Source organism: Triticum aestivum, chromosome 3D, assembly GCF_018294505.1.
Source record: "Triticum aestivum cultivar Chinese Spring chromosome 3D, IWGSC CS RefSeq v2.1, whole genome shotgun sequence".
Classification (NCBI taxonomy): domain Eukaryota; kingdom Viridiplantae; phylum Streptophyta; class Magnoliopsida; order Poales; family Poaceae; genus Triticum; species Triticum aestivum.
This window is the reverse complement of record NC_057802.1, coordinates 62231298-62243632: the sequence shown is the minus strand read 5'-3', so window position 1 is coordinate 62243632 and position 12335 is coordinate 62231298. Positions and strand designations below refer to the sequence as shown.

At 48.2% G+C, this 12335-nt stretch overlaps 2 non-coding genes and 2 pseudogenes across 2 annotated transcripts; 1 reads left to right on the top strand and 3 right to left on the bottom strand.

Moving 5' to 3' along the window:
* Window positions 1–12335, top strand: part of LOC123076155 (chaperone protein ClpB1-like) — a 44956-nt pseudogene that overhangs the window by 4850 nt on the left and 27771 nt on the right.
* Window positions 2392–2510, bottom strand: LOC123081242 (5S ribosomal RNA). Its single transcript, XR_006438712.1, has one exon. It is a non-coding gene; the product is annotated as a 5S ribosomal RNA (ribosomal RNA).
* LOC123081209 (5S ribosomal RNA) lies at window positions 2812–2930 on the bottom strand. The gene has a single exon (XR_006438686.1). It is a non-coding gene; the product is annotated as a 5S ribosomal RNA (ribosomal RNA).
* Window positions 3232–3350, bottom strand: LOC123081105 (uncharacterized; annotated as a pseudogene).

Sequence of the window (12335 nt, the reverse complement as noted above, 5' to 3'; positions counted from 1 at the left end):
CGCCGCCGGCACCTGGAGGGTGGAAACGGACTCGTCGGGTCGACACGGAGGGGATGTAGCTGTGGGTTTGGCCCGGATGTTGCTCTCAGGTGTTCTTATGGGCTGACCTAAGACAACCAGGTGGAGAGGTCCACTTGTCAAAGCCCGTCCGTGGAAAGTCAAAGGGCTAGATCTCATGGTCAACCGCCCCAGCGTTAGGCGGGACGGGGGCCGTGGGGGTAGCAATGCCACCGGAGCGTCGCACCGGGCCCTCATACATGCAGGGTGGTGTGGTGTTGGGGAACGTAGCAGAAATTCAAAATTTTCTACGCATCACCAAGATCAATCTATGCAGTAATCTAGCAACGAGGGGAAGGGGAGTGAATCTACATACCCTTGTAGATCGCGATGCGGAAGCGTTGCAAGAACGCGGATGAGGGAGTCGTACTCGTAGCGATTCAGATCGCGGTTGATTCCGATCTAAGCACCGAAAGAACGGTGCCTCCGCGTTCAACACACGTGCAGCCCGGTGACGTCTCCCACGCCTTGATCCAGCAAGGAGAGAGGGAGAGGTTGGGAAGACTCCATCCAGCAGCAACACGACGGCATGGTGGTGGTGGAGGAGCGTGGCAATCCCGCAGGGCTTCGCCAAGCACCGCGGGAGAGGAGGAGGAGGGAGAGGGGTAGGGCTGCACCAAAAGGAGACGTTCTCATGTCTGTATGGCAGCCCAAACCTTAACTATATATAGGGGAGGAGGGGGCTGCGCCCCCCTTAGGGTTTCCACCCCCAAGAGGAGGCGGTCAGCCCTAGATCCCATCAAGGGGGGCGGCCAAGGGGAGGAGAGGGGGGGCGCCCCACTAGATGGGCCCTAAGGCCCATCTGGACCTAGGGTTTGCCCCTCCCACTCTCCCATGCGCCTTGGGCCTTGGTGGGGGGGCGCACCAGCCCACCTGGGGCTGGTCCCCTCCCACACTTGGCCCACGCAGCCTTCTGGGGCTGGTGGCCCCACTTGGTGGACCCCCGGGACCCTCCCGGTGGTCCCGGTACATTACCGATTTCACCCGAAACTTTTCCGGTGACCAAAACAGGACTTCCCATATATAAATCTTTACCTCCGGACCATTCCGGAACTCCTCGTGACGTCCGGGATCTCATCCGGTACTCCGAACAACATTCGGTAACCACGTACATACTTTCCTTATAACCCTAGCGTCATCGAACCTTAAGCGTGTAGACCCTACGGGTTCGGGAACCATGCAGACATGACCGAGACGTTCTCCGGTCAATAACCAATAGCGGGATCTGGATACCCATGTTGGCTCCCACATGTTCCACGATGATCTCATCGGATGAACCACGATGTCGGGGATTCAATCAATCCCGTATTCAATTCCCTTTGTCCATCGGTATGTTACTTGCCCGAGATTCGATCGTCGGTATCCCGATACCTTGTTCAATCTCGTTACCGGCAAGTCTCTTTACTCGTTCCGTAACTCACATCATCCCGTGATCAACTCCTTGGTCACACTGTGCACATTATGATGATGTCCTACCGAGTGGGCCCAGAGATACCTCTCTGTTTACACGGAGTGACAAATCCCAGTCTCGATTCGTGCCAACCCAACAGACACTTTCGGAGATACCCGTAGTGCACCTTTATAGCCACCCAGTTACGTTGTGACGTTTGGCACACCCAAAGCATTCCTACGGTATCCGGGAGTTGCACAATCTCATGGTCTAAGGAAGTGATACTTGACATTAGAAAAGCTCTGAGCAAACGAACTACACGATCTTGTGCTAGGCTTAGGATTGGGTCTTGTCCATCACATCATTCTCCTAATGATGTGATCCCGTTATCAACGACATCCAATGTCCATGGTCAGGAAACCGTAACCATCTATTGATCAACGAGCTAGTCAACTAGAGGCTTACTAGGGACATGGTGTTGTCTATGTATCCACACATGTATCTGAGTTTCCTATCAATACAATTCTAGCATGGATAATAAACGATTATCATGAACAAGGAAATATAATAATAACCTATTTATTATTGCCTCTAGGGCATATTTCCAACAATCCGGTGCTTTAGTGCTGGTATGATCGCATCCGACATGTTACCCCCGTCTTCGTCCCTTATGCTTGCCCCTCCCAGCTCCACTACACACACGATTGCACATTCCTTTGGCCGCTCCCGCTCAACTACGGAGACGAGTTTTACCACGGTTCAACTGCACCAGTGCCTATTTACCATGGTTTCGACCCCTTTCAGAACACGCTTGCCGCCGCTAGACGCGTGAATAATGAGCAGCGAGCTAAAACTTACCGTAAACGTGCAAAATAATAAAACGTGCTAAACATACGTCGCGCTCGTGCGTTTTGTTTTGCACGCGGTACAAAAAAATTAAAAAGGGAATGCAACACGAGGACTTCCCAGGAGGTCACCCTTCCTAGTACTACTCTCGCCCAAGCACGCTTAACTTCGGAGTTCTGATGGGATCCGGTGCTTTAGTGCTGGTATGATCGCATCCGACATGTTACCCCCGTCTTCGTCCCTTATGCTTGCCCCTCCCAGCTCCACTACACACACGATTGCACATTCCTTTGGCCGCTCCCGCTCAACTACGGAGACGAGTTTTACCACGGTTCAACTGCACCAGTGCCTATTTACCATGGTTTCGACCCCTTTCAGAACACGCTTGCCGCCGCTAGACGCGTGAATAATGAGCAGCGAGCTAAAACTTACCGTAAACGTGCAAAATAATAAAACGTGCTAAACATACGTCGCGCTCGTGCGTTTTGTTTTGCACGCGGTGCAAAAAAATTAAAAAGGGAATGCAACACGAGGACCTCCCAGGAGGTCACCCATCCTAGTACTACTCTCGCCCAAGCACGCTTAACTTCGGAGTTCTGATGGGATCCGGTGCTTTAGTGCTGGTATGATCGCATCCGACATGTTACCCCCGTCTTCGTCCCTTATGCTTGCCCCTCCCAGCTCCACTACACACACGATTGCACATTCCTTTGGCCGCTCCCGCTCAACTACGGAGACGAGTTTTACCACGGTTCAACTGCACCAGTGCCTATTTACCATGGTTTCGACCCCTTTCAGAACACGCTTGCCGCCGCTAGACGCGTGAATAATGAGCAGCAAGCTAAAACTTACCGTAAACGTGCAAAATAATAAAACGTGCTAAACATACGTCGCGCTCGTGCGTTTTGTTTTGCACGCGGTGCAAAAAAATTAAAAAGGGAATGCAACACGAGGACTTCCCAGGAGGTCACCCATCCTAGTACTACTCTCGCCCAAGCACGCTTAACTTCGGAGTTCTGATGGGATCCGTGTTGGAGAACGTAGCAGAAATTCAAAATTTTCTACGCATCACCAAGATCAATCTATGGAGTTTACTAGCAACGAAGGGAAGGGGAGTGCATCTACATACCCTTGTAGATCGCGATGCGGAAGCGTTGCAAGAACGCGGATGAGGGAGTCGTACTCGTAGCGATTCAGATCGCGGTTGATTCCGATCTAAGCACCGAAAGTACGGTGCCTCCGCGTTCAACACACGTGCAGCCCGGTGACGTCTCCCACGCCTTGATCCAGCAAGGAGAGAGGGAGAGGTTGGGAAGACTCCATCCAGCAGCAACACGACGGCATGGTGGTGGTGGATGAGCGTGGCAATCCCGCAGGGCTTCGCCAAGCACCGCGGGAGAGGAGGAGGAGGGAGAGGGGTAGGGCTGCACCAAAAGGAGACGTTCTCATGTCCGTATGGCAGCCCAAACCTCAAGTATATATAGGGGGGAAGGGGGCTGCGCCCCCTTTAGGGTTTCCACCCCCAAGAGGAGGCGGCCAGCCCTAGATCCCATCAAGGGGGGCGGCCAAGGGGAGGAGAGTGGGAGGCGCCCCACTAGATGGGCCCTAAGGCCCATCTGGACCTAGGGTTTGCCCCCTCCCACTCTCCCATGCGCCTGGGCCTTGGTGGGGGGGCGCACCAGCCCACCTGGGGCTGGTCCCCTCCCACACTTGGCCCACACAGCCTTCTGGGGCTGGTGGCCCCACTTGGTGGACCCCCGGGACCCTCCCGGTGGTCCCGGTACATTACCGATTTCACCCGAAACTTTTCCGGTGACCAAAACAGGACTTCCCATATATAAATCTTTACCTCCGGACCATTCCGGAACTCCTCGTGACGTCCGGGATCTCATCCGGGACTCCGAACAACATTCGGTAACCATGTACATACTTTCCCTATAACCCTAGCGTCATCGAACCTTAAGCGTGTAGACCCTACGGGTTCGGGAACCATGCAGACATGACCGAGACGTTCTCCGGTCAATAACCAACAGCGGGATCTGGATACCCATGTTGGCTCCCACATGTTCCACGATGATCTCATCGGATGAACCACGATGTCGGGGATTCAATCAATCCCGTATGCAATTCCCTTTGTCCATCGGTATGTTACTTGCCCGAGATTCGATCGTCGGTATCCCTATACCTTGTTCAATCTCGTTATCGGCAAGTCTCTTTACTCGTTCCGTAACTCACATCATCCCGTGATCAACTCCTTGGTCACATTGTGCACATAATGATGATGTCCTACCGAGTGGGCCCAGAGATACCTCTCCGTTTACACGGAGTGACAAATCCCAGTCTCGATTCGTGCCAACCCAACAGACACTTTCGGAGATACCCGTAGTGCACCTTTATAGCCACCCAGTTACGTTGTGACGTTTGGCACACCCAAAGCATTCCTACGGTATCCGGGAGTTGCACAATCTCATGGTCTAAGGAAATGATACTTGACATTAGAAAAGCTCTGAGCAAACGAACTACACGATCTTGTGCTAGGCTTAGGATTGGGTCTTGTCCATCACATCATTCTCCTAATGATGTGATCCCGTTATCAACGACATCCAATGTCCATGGTTAGGAAACCGTAACCATCTATTGATCAACGAGCTAGTCTCCTAGAGGCTTACTAGGGACATGGTGTTGTCTATGTATCCACACATGCATCTGAGTTTCCTATCAATACAATTTTAGCATGGATAATAAACGATTATCATTAACAAGGAAATATAATAATAACCTATTTATTGTTGCCTCTAGGGCATATTTCCAACAGTCTCCCACTTGCACTAGAGTCAATAATCTAGTTCACATCACCATGTGATTAACACTGACAGGTCACATCACCATGTGACCAACACCCAAGAGTTTACTAGAGTCAACAATCTAGTTCACATCTCTGTGTGATTAACACTCAATGAGTTCTAGTTTGATCATGTTATGCTTGTGAGAGAGGTTATTAGTCAACGGGTCTGAACCTTTCAGATCCGTGTGTGCTTTATGAATATCTATGTCATCTTTGTGGATGCTACCACGCGCTACTTGGAGCCATTTCAAGTAATTGTTCTACTATACGAATCCGGTTTACTACTCAGAGTCATCCGGATTAGTGTCAAAGTTCGCATCGACGTAACCCTGTACGACGAACTCCTTTTCACCTCCATAATCGAGAAAATTCCTTAGTCCACTAGGTACTAAGGATAAGTTCGACCGCTGTCATGTGATCCATTCCCGGATCACTATTGTACCCTTTGACCAACTCATGGCAAGGCACACTTCATGTGCGGTACACAGCATAGCATACTGTAGATCCTACGTCTAAAGCATAGGGGACGACTTTCGTCCTTTCTCTCTCTTTTGCTGTGGTCAGGTCTTGAGTCTTACTCAATACTCACATCTTGTAACACAGCCAAGAACTCCTTCTTTGCTGATCTATTTTGAACTCTTTCAAAATCATGTCAAGGTGTGCTGTCTTTTGAAAGTATCATCAGGCGTCTTGATCTATCTCTATGGATCTTGATGCCCAATATGTAAGTAGCTTTATCCAGGTCTTCCTTTGAAAAACTCCTTTCAAACAACCCTTTATGCTTTCCAGAAATTTTACATCATTTCGGATCAACAATATGTCATTCACATATACTTATCAGAAATGTTGTAGCGCTCCCACTCACTTTATTGTAAATACAAGTTTCTAACAAACTTTGTATAAACCCAAAAACTTTGATCACTCCATCAAAGCATATATTCTGACTCCGAGATGCTTGCTCTAATCCATGGAAGGATCGCTGAAGCTAGCATACCTTTTAGCATCCTTAGGATCGACAAAACCTTTCTGATTGTATCACATACAACCTTTCCTTACGAAAACTGGTAAGGAAACTTGTTTTTGACATCCATCTGCTAGATTTCATAAATGCAGCTAATGCTAACATGATTCCGACGGACCTAAGTATCGCTACGGATGAGCAAATCTCATCGTAGTCAACTCCTTGAACTTGTGGAAATACTCTTTGCCACAAGTCGAGCTTCATAGACGGAACATTACCGTCCATGTCCGTCTTCTTCTTAAAGATCCATTTACCTCAACAGCCTTACGACCATCAAGTAGTACTCTCAAAGTCTATACTTTGTTTTCATACATGGATCCTCTCGGATTTTATGGCTTCTAACCATTTGTCGGAATATGGGCCCACCATCGCTTCTCCATAGCTCGTAGGTTCAGTATTGTCCAACAACATGATATCTCAGACAGGATCACGTACCACTCTGAAGTAGCACGCATCCTCGTCGTCCTACGAGGTTTGGTAGTGACTTGATCCGAAGTTTCATGATCACTATCATAAGCTTCCACTTCAATTGGTGTAGATGCCACAGGAACAACTTCCTGTGCCCTGCTACACACTAGTTGAAGTGACGGTTCAATAACCTTATCAAGTCTCCACCATCCTCCCACTCAATTCTTTCGAGAGAAACTTTTCCTCGAGAAAGGACCTGTTTCTAGAAGCAATTACTTTTGCTTCCAGATCTGAAATAGGAGGTATACCCAACTGTCTTGGGTTTTCTATGAAGATGTATTTATCCGCTTTGGGTTCGAGCTTATCAGCTTGAAACTTTTTCACATAAGCATCGCAGCCCCAAACTTTTAAGAAAACGACAACTTAGGTTTCTCTAAACGGTGTCGTTTCAACGGAATTGCGTGGTGCCCCTTTTAAAGTGAATGCGGTTGTCTCTAATGCCTAACCCATAAACGATAGTGGTAATTCGATAAGAGACATCATGGCATGCACCATATCCAATAGGGTGCAGTTATGATGTTCGGACACACCATCACACTATGGTGTTCCAGGCGGTATTAATTGTGAAACACTTTCCACAATGTCTTAATTGTGTGCCAAACTCGTAACTCAGATACTCATCTCTATGATCATATCATAGACATTTTATCCTCTTGTCACGACGATCTTCAATTTCACTCTGAAATTACTTGAACCTTTCAATAATTCAGACTCGTGTTTCATCAAGTAAATACACTCAGCATCTACTCAAATCATCTGTGAAGTAAGAACATAAAGATATCCACTGCATGCCTCAGCACTCATTGGACTGCATACATCAAAATGTATTACTTCCAATAAGTTGCTCTCTTGTTCCATCTTACTGAAAACGAGGCCCTTCAGTCATCTTGCCCATGTGGTATGATTTGCATGTCTCAAGTGAGTCCAAATGATCCATCTGCATGGAGTTTCTTCATGCATATATACCAACAGACATGGTTCGCATGTCTCAATCTTTTCAAAAACGACTGAGTCCAAAGATCCATCTACATGGAGCTTCTTCATGCGTTCTATACCAATATGACTCAATTGCAGTGCCACAAGTATGTGGTACTATCATTACTATCTTATATCTTTTGGCATGAACATGTGTATCAGTACGATCGAGATTCATTTTAGGTGCAATACCATTGAAGGTATTATTCTAATAAACAGAGTAACCATTATTCTCCTTAAATGAATAACCGTATTGCGATAAACATAATCCAATCATGCTCAACGCAAACACCAAATCTCGATGGTAGAGGGAGCATGCGATGCTTGATCACATCAACCTTGGAAACACTTCCAACACATATCGTCATCTCACCTTTAGCTAGTCTCCGTTTATTCCGCAGCTTTTATTTCGAGTTACTAACACTTAGTAACCGAACCGGTATCTAATACCCTGGTGCTGCTAGGAGTACTAGTAAAGTACACATTCATATAATGTATATCCAATATACTTCTGTCGACCTTGCCTGCCTTCTCATCTACCAAGTATCTAGGGTAGTACTGGTTCAGTGACCATTCCCCTCATTGCAGAAGCACTTAGTCTCGGGTTTGGGTTCAACCTTGGGATTCTTCACTAGAGCGGCAAACGATTTGCTGTTTCATGAAGTATCCCTTTTGCCCTTGCCCCTCTAGAAACTAGTGGTTTTACTAACCATCAACAATTGATGCTCCTTCTTGATTTCTACTCTCGCGGTGTCAAACATCGCGAATAGCTCAAGGATCATCATAACTATCCCTGATATGTTATAGTTCATCACGAAGCTCTACTAGCTTGGTGGCAGTGACTATGGAGAACCATCACTGTCTCATCTGGGAGATTAACTCCCACTCGATTCAAGCGATTGTGGTACTCAGACAATCTGAGCACATGCTCAACGATTGAGCTTTTCTCCCTTAGTTTGCAAGCTTAAGAAACTTGTCAGAGGTCTCATACTTCTTGACGTGGGCACTAGTCTGAAATCCCAATTTCAGTCTTCGGAACATCTCATATGTTCTGTGACGTTTCAAAAACGTCTTTGGTGCCACAATTCTAAACCGTACTGAACTATCACGTAGTCATCAAAACGTGTATGTCAGATGTTTCGTAACATCTACAGACGACGCTGAGGTTCAGCACACCGAGCGGTGCATTAAGGACATAAGCCTTCTGTGCAGCAATGAGGACAATCCTCAGTTTACGGACCCAGTCCGCATAATTGCTACTAGCAACTTTCAACTAAATTTTCTCTAGGAACATATCTTAACCAGTAGAACTAACGCGCAATGACATAATTTGTAAAGACCTTTTGACTATGTTCATGATAATTGAGTTCATCTGATTAATGAACTCCCACTCAGATAAACATCCCTCTAGTCATCTAAGTGATTCATGATCCGAGTCAAACTAGGCCGTGTCCGATCATCATGTGAGACGGTCTAGTCATCATCGGTGAACATCTCCATGTTGATTGTATCTCCTATACGACTCATGTTCGACCTTTCGGTCTCTTGTGTTCCGAGGCCATGTCTGTACATGCTAGGCTCGTCAAGTCAACCTAAGTGTTTTTGCTTGTGTTCCGAGGCCATGTCTGTACATGCTAGGCTCGTCAACACCCGTTGTATTCGAACGTTAGAATCTATCACACCCGATCATCACGTGGTGCTTCGAAACAACGAACCTTCGCAACGGTGCACAGTTAGGGGGAACACGTCTCTTGAAATTTTTAGTGAGGGATCATCTTACTTACTACCGTCGTTCTAAGCAAATAAGATGCATAACATGATAAACATCACATGCAATCAAATAGTGACATGATATGGCCAATATCATTTTGCTCCTTTGATCTCCATCTTCGGGGCACCATGATCATCTTTGTCACCGGCATGACACCATGATCTCCATCATTGTGTCTTCTTGAAGTTGTCACGCCAACGATTACTTCTACTTCTATGGCTAACGCGCTTAGCAATAAAGTAAAGTAATTTACATGGCGTTATTCAATGACACGCAGGTCATACAAAAAATAAAGACAACTCCTATGGCTCCTGCCGGTTGTCATACTCATCGACATGCAAGTCGTGATCCCTATTACAAGAATATGATCAATCTCATACATCACATATATCATTCATCATATCTTCTGGCCATATCACATCACATAGCACATGCTGCAAAAAAAAGTTAGACGTCCTCTAATTGTTGTTGCAAGTTTTTACGTGGCTTGTATAGGTTTCTAGCAAGAACGTTTCTTACCTATGTAAAACCACAACGTGATATGCCAATTTCTATTTACCCTTCATAAGGACCCTTTTCATCGAATCCGTTCCGACTAAAGTGGGAGAGACAGACACCCGCTAGCCACCTTATGCAACTAGTGCATGTCAGTCGGTGGAACCTGTCTCACGTAAGCGTACGTGTAAGGTCGGTCCGGGCCGCTTCATCCCACAATGCCGCCGAAACAAGATAAGACTAGTAGCGGCAAGAAGAATTGACAACATCGACGCCCACAACTACTTTGTGTTCTACTCGTGCATAGAAACTACGCATAGACCTAGCTCATGATGCCACTGTTGGGGAACGTAGCAGAAATTCAAAATTTTCTACGCATCACCAAGATCAATCTATGGAGTAATCTAGCAACGAGGGGAAGGGGAGTGAATCTAAATACCCTTGTAGATCGCGATGCGGAAGCGTTGCAAGAACGCGGATGAGGGAGTCGTACTCGTAGCGATTCAGATCGCGGTTGATTCCGATCTAAGCACCGAGAGAACGGTGCCTCCGCGTTCAACACACGTGCAGCCCGGTGACGTCTCCCACGCCTTGATCCAGCAAGGAGAGAGGGAGAGGTTGGGAAGACTCCATCCAGCAGCAACACGACGGCATGGTGGTGGTGGAGGAGCGTGGCAATCCCGCAGGGCTTCGCCAAGCACCGCGGGAGAGGAGGAGGAGGGAGAGGGGTAGGGCTGCACCAAAAGGAGACGTTCTCATGTCTGTATGGCAGCCCAAACCTCAACTATATATAGGGGAGGAGGGGGCTGCGCCCCCCTTAGGGTTTCCACCCCCAAGAGGAGGCGGCCAGCCCTAGATCCCATCAAGGGGGGGCGGCCAAGGGGAGGAGACGGGGGGGCGCCCCACTAGATGGGCCCTAAGGCTCATCTGGACCTAGGGTTTGCCCCTCCCACTCTCCCATGCGCCTTGGGCGCCCAGCCCACCTGGGGCTGGTCCCCTCCCACACTTGGCCCACACAGCCTTCTGGGGCTGGTGGCCCCACTTGGTGGACCCCCGGGACCCTCCCGGTGGTCCCGGTACATTACCAATTTCACCCGAAACTTTTCCGGTGACCAAAACAGGACTTCCCATATATAAATCTTTACCTCCGGACCATTCCGGAACTCCTCATGACGTCCGGGATCTCATCCGGGACTCCGAACAACATTCGGTAACCACGTACATACTTTCCTTATAACCCTAGCGTCATCGAACCTTAAGCGTGTAGACCCTACGGGTTCGGGAACCATGCAGACATGACCGAGACGTTCTCCGGTCAATAACCAATAGCGGGATCTGGATACCCATGTTGGCTCCCACATGTTCCACGATGATCTCATCGAATGAACCACGATATCGGGGATTCAATCAATCCCGTATTCAATTCCCTTTGTCCATCGGTATGTTACTTGCCCGAGATTCGATCGTCGGTATCCCGATACCTTGTTCAATCTCGTTACCGGCAAGTCTCTTTACTCGTTCCGTAACTCACATCATCCCGTGATCAACTCCTTGGTCACACTGTGCACATTATGATGATGTCCTACCGAGTGGGCCCAGAGATACCTCTCCGTTTACACGGAGTGACAAATCCCAGTCTCGATTCGTGCCAACCCAACAGACACTTTCGGAGATACCCGTAGTGCACCTTTATAGTCACCCAGTTACGTTGTGACGTTTGGCACACCCAAAGCATTCCTATGGTATCCGGGAGTTGCACAATCTCATGGTCTAAGGAAATGATACTTGACATTAGAAAAGCTCTGAGCAAACGAACTACACGATCTTGTGCTAGGCTTAGGATTGGGTCTTGTCCATCACATCATTCTCCTAATGATGTGATCCCGTTATCAACGACATCCAATGTCCATGGTTAGGAAACCGTAACCATCTATTGATCAACGAGCTAGTCTCCTAGAGGCTTACTAGGGACATGGTGTTGTCTATGTATCCACACATGCATCTGAGTTTCCTATCAATACAATTTTAGCATGGATAATAAACGATTATCATTAACAAGGAAATATAATAATAACCTATTTATTATTGCCTCTAGGGCATATTTCCAACATGTGGTTGGATGTGTGAAGAGGCGGCACGCGTCTCCAGGGTGTGGCCCCCTCTTGGACGGCGCCGCCGCCGGCACCTGGAGGGGGGAAACGGACGCGTCGGGTCTACACGGAGGGGATGTAGCTGTGGGTTTGGCCCGGATGTTGCTCCCAGGTGTCCCTATGGGCTGACCTAACATAACTGGGTGGAGAGGTCCACTAGTCAAAGCCCGTCCGTGGAAAGTCAAAGGGCTAGATCTCGTGGTGAACCGCCCCAACATTAGGCGAGACGGGGGCCGTGGGGGTAGCAATGCCACCGGAGCGTCGCACAGGGCCCTCATACATGCGGGGTGGTGTGGTGGCATGTGTGAAGAGGCGGC